General features: G+C 51.6%; 1 protein-coding gene across 3 annotated transcripts in view; it reads right to left on the reverse strand.

Moving 5' to 3' along the window:
• DYRK1A (dual specificity tyrosine phosphorylation regulated kinase 1A) overlaps positions 1–4,192 on the reverse strand; it is an 88,877-nt gene extending 84,685 nt beyond the window's left edge. The window contains exon 1 of one of the 3 annotated variants that reach the window (XM_052793871.1): positions 4,173–4,192. The gene's annotated coding sequence lies outside the window, so the exon portion shown is untranslated. Of the gene's footprint in view, positions 1–2,925; positions 3,181–3,495; positions 4,011–4,172 lie in introns of those variants that run through there. The other 2 variants (XM_052793870.1, XM_052793872.1) reach the window with 2 other exon arrangements.
• Positions 4,193–6,000: the final 1,808 nt, after the last annotated feature.

The raw sequence follows: 6,000 nt of genomic DNA on the forward strand, positions 1-6,000 counted from the left end.
AACTAACGATTAGGTCACCGCAATTCTATTGGTATATTGTGTCACCTCAAAGAGAGAGTACTAGATAACTGTATATACAGAATATGTTTTTCTCGAAGTTACAATTGTTTCTAATTATCAAAAGTTTCTCCAGTGTTTTTAAACCATCAATAGACTACAGTTCCCATAAGTCTCCTCTTGAAGGACCCATGGAGGTGTGGAAGGAAAAGGAGAGTATTCCCCTTCTCAGAATGTTGTTTACTTTTTTCCTCCATTCGTAAGCTTACAAGGCAGGCACATCTGCTCAGAAAGGTTTTTTGTATTATTTCAAATAGTCTTAGAGCAAAAAAGAAGTCTCACTGCATAAACATATCAAGTCTTTTAGACTTCTTAAAGTCTGATTAGCAAAAAAGTTATTACATAAATTTAAAAAAAAAAGATGTTTCTTACCAAACTCATACTAAAAAAAAAAAAGATAAAACTGTAAACTTAACAAACAATCTATTGTACTGTGTTATAAAGACAAAAGCAGCAGTTCTCTGTAAATAATCCTACTCTACAACAACAGATCTATTTACAAAAGGATTTCAGAAGTTATACAAGTCTCCCATGCTCCCATAAAACACAGATATCAGAAAGTTTTTTACTTCACTTTGGAGAATAGTTCTCCAAATGGCATTAAAAAGTACCATGGAAAGACTAAGCGTATACCATTCTTCAATTCTTACTCAAAAACATAAGCTGTAACAACTTTCAACCTACAGTCCTGCAGCCAGGGTTAAAGACACCTGAAATAAAGAGGTTTTAAGAGGAACGCTGAAAAGAGAATCTAATTATAGCAGCAAAATTGCTTCTTGGGTAAGAGTACGTTTAGTCTTCAAATCACCACCCATATCAGTTCAGATGAAACTGTAAAATGCTATCATACCAAATAAAGGTAGTTTTTCATGCGTTTAACTAGACTTTTCGCATACTACCATAGGACCTGGTGGTGCAGTTTCAAACATGTTAGCATAGACTAAAAGGGACTTTTTCACTTTATGTTAAGGTGTTGACCAACTAATTTGAACTAAAATGACAAAAATATCACAGTAAGTCCATTAAGGCAAAGCCTAATAACACAGTTAACCCAGACACGTTCCTTCACAAGGCCCTATCAGAATAAGATTTTAAAATGTGGTATACATGTTCACAAATATGTCCTAATTAAATGTAACTTTAAAAGCTTAGACAAGGCATACAGTTTTTACTAGATACCAGTCACGTTTTTCAACTTTGTTTAAACATCAATCAGTTTGTTAGAAGTCATTTATGGTCATCACGTGTTAATTCCCAGTCTACGCAAAACCCACATACTTTAAAAACTGATAAATTCCTGATGAGTACCTCATTATTTGACACAAGTAAGAGAATACTACCCATAAATTGACACTGAAATAGAGAACTCTTGGCTGCTATTAGGTAAAATTATCCTTGTTGCGGCTTCGCAGTCACTGTCCAACATGGGGGAGGGGGATTCCAATGACAAGTTCTAAATCCACCCAAGTATTGATTCAGGAACTGTAACATTGCTGCTCATGTAACAAACTGTCTTTCTTACCTATTTGCCTGGAAACAATATTAAACTATTGTCATATGTAAATGCATACACAATAATATAACAGAAGGAATTGTCCTCTTTCCCTGATTTAAGAAGGCCGTGCTGTTTATTCATTTTTGAACAAAATACACTTGCTTTACTCAAAGAATATTCAAAAACCATGAATTAAACTAGATAAGCTTCATAAACTTTGACAGAATTTTTAATTCACAGCAGAAAATGTAAATTTAACACATCACACACATATTCTACTTCAGACTGCAAATAAAAAAACTCTAGTTCTAAATAATTCATATAAGCCAAAAACACGAAGCGTTCCCTACAAAAGTAGTCTATATATATATACACACACCAAGTTCACCAAATATATGTAGATAATAGTTAACAAATACTAGCTCATACTCAGAGTTATTTTCAGTGTTATTATTCTAATTCTATAAAGTATAATTAATTTTCCAAAAATATCCAACCTAGAGAGGTTGGGGGGGAGGGGGGGGAGGAGAAAAAGAGAAACAAGTTTACCAAAACTTTTCAGGGCTACAGACTATTCCAATGAGGTAAGTTAAATTCTGCTTGGTTAAAGGCAGATAATTAAATACTACTACAAACAAAATGTTTGCTTATTTATCACCAGATTATCATCCATGTATTCTTCAGCTTCGCACACCTTTTCTTAAGGAAAGGAGAACGAAATACCAACACGATAATAAAACAAGTCAACTTCTACTTATCTAGACCCCCCTATGATACTATATCCATGTCAGTGTGACTACATATACCTACTGGCAAAAGTTAACAGCACACTCTCATTCGGATTAAAACAGTAGGTTGTCAAAAACATGCTTGTTGATTTATTTTGTAGTCAGATATTCTGTCTTTGTTAATTTTAAAGAACAATGAATGTTTATTTCCCCCGATGACTGTGGAGTAATAGAAGAACTAAGTAACAGCAGCAATCTAGACACATGATCAAAGAACCCCTACGTAGTCTTTGGACAGAGTAAACTGAAAACTTCAAAGCTGACTGAGATTCAAAAATGCACCAATTTCGAAATTTCAAATTACAGTACTTTTAATTGCGTTTTCAGATTTTGTGGCGGCAGAAGGGAATGCCGCTCCAGAGAAGGAGCGCCCTATGTATTGGATGAGGTCTCCAATTTCTCCAGCGACACAAAGCTAAATTCCTAAAAGACTGCATGCAGCTATTAGAATATAGAGGTGCCCGTGTCTCCCTGTGCCTATTCGCAACTGCTCCTCTCTCCTCTTCCCCACCCCAGCCCCCGCCCAGATGACAGTCATCCCGCACTGGTACTCCTTCTACATCGGCCTCCAACTTCCCCACCTACCACACAAGTCCCTCGCACGGGTGCAGGTGGGGGCACCTCAAGCCTCCACCACAACAGGTGCCCGCTCTGCTGACGGTTCCGCTCCTGACGCCCTCCTCGCCTCCCTCTCCCCGCTCCCAGACCGGGGCGAGACCTCGCACCCGCCCACCGCAGGGCGTTGCGCATAAGAGCGAGAGGATCCAGGCAAGCTCCCTTCCTCCATCGCCGGTCCGGCGGCCCTCTTCGCCGCTCCGCTTCCCGACCCGGCAGCGTCAGCCTCTCCCGGACGCCGAGGGGAAAAGGGCCGCAGAGGCCGCCGCTGCCCCCCGGCCATGCCCGGCCTGCCCCAGAAGGGGGCGGCGGTAGGGAGGGCGGGGAAGGAGGCCAGGTCCAGAGCCCGGTACGGGTCCCGGCCCTGCCGGCGCCGGCCCGGGGCTCGGCGGGCCCCTGCGCTCTCCCCACCTCCTCTCTCTAAGATGGCAGCAGAGCTGCCCCCTGCGCTGCGCCCCCCTCGACCGCGCCGGGCCGGGAGGTGGCACCAGCTCGTCCCGCTGCGCAGCTCCCCGCCACCGGCCGAGGCGTCTCACTTACCCGTGCCGGGGGCGGCGGCGGCGGGCCCTGCGGTCCGGTCCGGTCCGGCCCGGCTCCTCCCGGTCGAGGCCTCCTCCCTCGGGCGGCGGGCGCAGGCAGGGCGAGGAGCGAGCGCTTCCCCCGGCCTCGGCCAGGGGCCCCGGCGCGGCAGCGCCTCCCTCTTGTGCGCTCCGCAGTCCGGCCGCCCCGCCGCGCTCGGGCCCGCACGGCTGGCGGCGGTGCCGGTGCCGCTCAGGGCGCGGGGGGCACCGGCCGCGGGGTCCGTCCGCTGCGCGCCTTCCTCTCTGGGCGGCGAAGGGAGGGGGGGGGGCCCGGCCCGGCCCGGCGGGCGGATCCGCGGCGCTTCCTGGCCGGGCTGGATTTTCTATCGCTCACAAAATGGCGCGCGTTCCAAACCTGCGCAGCGCCCGGCGGCGGCAACGGCAGGGCCCGGCCTCACCTCGGTTCGGCGCGGCGCGGCGGCGGCGGCCTGAGCCCCGGCCAGGCAGCGCGGGGACAGCGGCGGGCGGGGGGAGGAGGAGGAGGAGGAGGAGGAGGAGGGGGTGGGGGGGAAGCGCAGCGCCGTACCGAGCCCCCGGGAACTCCTCGCTCCCTCCCTCCCTCCCCCGCCTGCCAGCCTCTACCTCCTCCCCCTCCCTCCCTCCCCGCCCGCTCCTCCTTCCCCCTCCCTCACGAACCGGCTTCGGCAGGGCGCTGCGCCGCCCCGCTCCCCTCCCGCACCGCTCCGCTCCGCTGCTGTTGCTGCTGCTGCCGCCGCCTCGCGCCTGTCCTCGCCCGCGCGGGACGAACTTCTCGCGTGTCCCCGCCGGACCCTCGGGGGACAGTTGGGTTTTTTGAGGGTGTTCTTTCGTTTTCTCCTGCGATAATGTCTTTCGGGGCGGAGGTGGGAAGGAGGAGGGGGAAGGGAAAAAAAAAAATAAAACCCGCGATTCAGGCGGGAAGAGGGTTTTTTTTAAAAAAAAAAAAAAAACCTAACTGACAAAATGGCGGCGGGGCGAGCCTGTTTCTATGGCAACTGTCAATCACGCAGCCCGGCTGCCCCACCCCGGCCGGGCGGGAGACGGCGCTGACGTGGGGAGGGCGGGGCAGAGAGCGACGGGTGAAGGGCGGGCCCTGGTCGCCTGGGCAACCGCTGCCCCCCCTCCCCCCCCGCCCTCCGGCGTGTGACGGTATCCGTGCGGCCGCGCCGCTGCGGGCTGGGGTGGCCCCGGCGCGCCGGGGCGTGGGGGAGGGGGAGACGCCGGGGCGGGGCGCGAGGCCGGTAACGGCGCTGGGGGGGAGGGGAGCGGCCGCCCTTGCCCCTGCCGCACGGTGGGCGCCCGGGAGGGGGCGGCCCACGTCACCGCCGCCCCACGGGGCTGCCGCGGCGCCTTCCCCGGCCCGCAGGGGGCGCCGGCACCGCGGCGGCCGGGCCGGGCGGCGCTGGAGGCGGGCGGGGGGGGAGCGGGGCCCTGCGGCCGCCCGAGGCAAGGCGAGGCCGAGCAGGCCGGGCTTCCCGCGCCGCCCGCGGTGTGGGGAGGCCCCGGGAGGGCTGCGGGGTTGTTGGAGGCCGCCCTCCCACGCGGGAGGAACGGTGTGGTGTGTCCGGGGGGAGGCCGGCGGCGGTGGTCCTCCTCCTCATCTCCCCACCCGCCCCCAATAAATAAATAAATAAATAAATATATTCCCCCAAAACGATGAAAGCCCCACTAAGAAGTTGCCTCGTCTGGCAGGCGCGGTGTGGGTGTGCTCTGTGAAGGGAGCCTTGGGTTGCTGAAGGAAGGCTCCTTTCCACCCGTAATTGCGGAGCGGAGTTGCAGCATTGGTGCAGCTAGCCTAAATCTGCAACAGGGATTTTTTAATATCTTTTTTTCTGGAATACCCACAAAGATCAAAAAGTAGAGTATGGCCTTTATCTAATACTTTAATTCTAACATGTGATACTTTAATCTAGTCATTTTAGTTCACAGCCAGCCTCCTTGAAGAAATTAGGACATATTACTAACACTTGTTCCATTTGCTTTTTCTTCCTGGTTTAGTATCTTTTATCTCAGCTTAAAAGGTGGAAATAAGCAGCCAAGGAGAGGGAGACAGGTACAGCCAAAGCCGTAGGTCCCCCAAATCATCTAAGCATTGCTTTACAAATGCAGTATCACACGCAGTTTAACCAAGCTAAAATTTTGTTGCAGCTGAAAGTAGCAGTCCTGAGTCCCTCCACATTCAGCCATGCAGTCCCTCTGCCTCTTTTTTCTACTTCAGCAGGAATGCTAGCACAATCAAACTAACCGAAACACCCATCCAAATGAAAAAGTTCTTTGTATGGCTAGGAGAAATACTGATGCACAGGAGACAGCAGGAACAAGTGGCAGGGGGAATTGTGGGACCACCCCATTGAGTAGCAGCACGGTGTTAGGTTAGATTAAATCGTCCATGAAATTGCACCTTGAAGTGGTGGTAGGTGTCTGGGAGCACCATGATTTAAGCAGTCATTTCTCATTCCCCTCAGCCCCAGAAAGATTGAGAGGT

The sequence above is a fragment of the Harpia harpyja genome, chromosome 8 (genome assembly GCF_026419915.1).
Source record: "Harpia harpyja isolate bHarHar1 chromosome 8, bHarHar1 primary haplotype, whole genome shotgun sequence".
NCBI classification, from domain to species: domain Eukaryota; kingdom Metazoa; phylum Chordata; class Aves; order Accipitriformes; family Accipitridae; genus Harpia; species Harpia harpyja.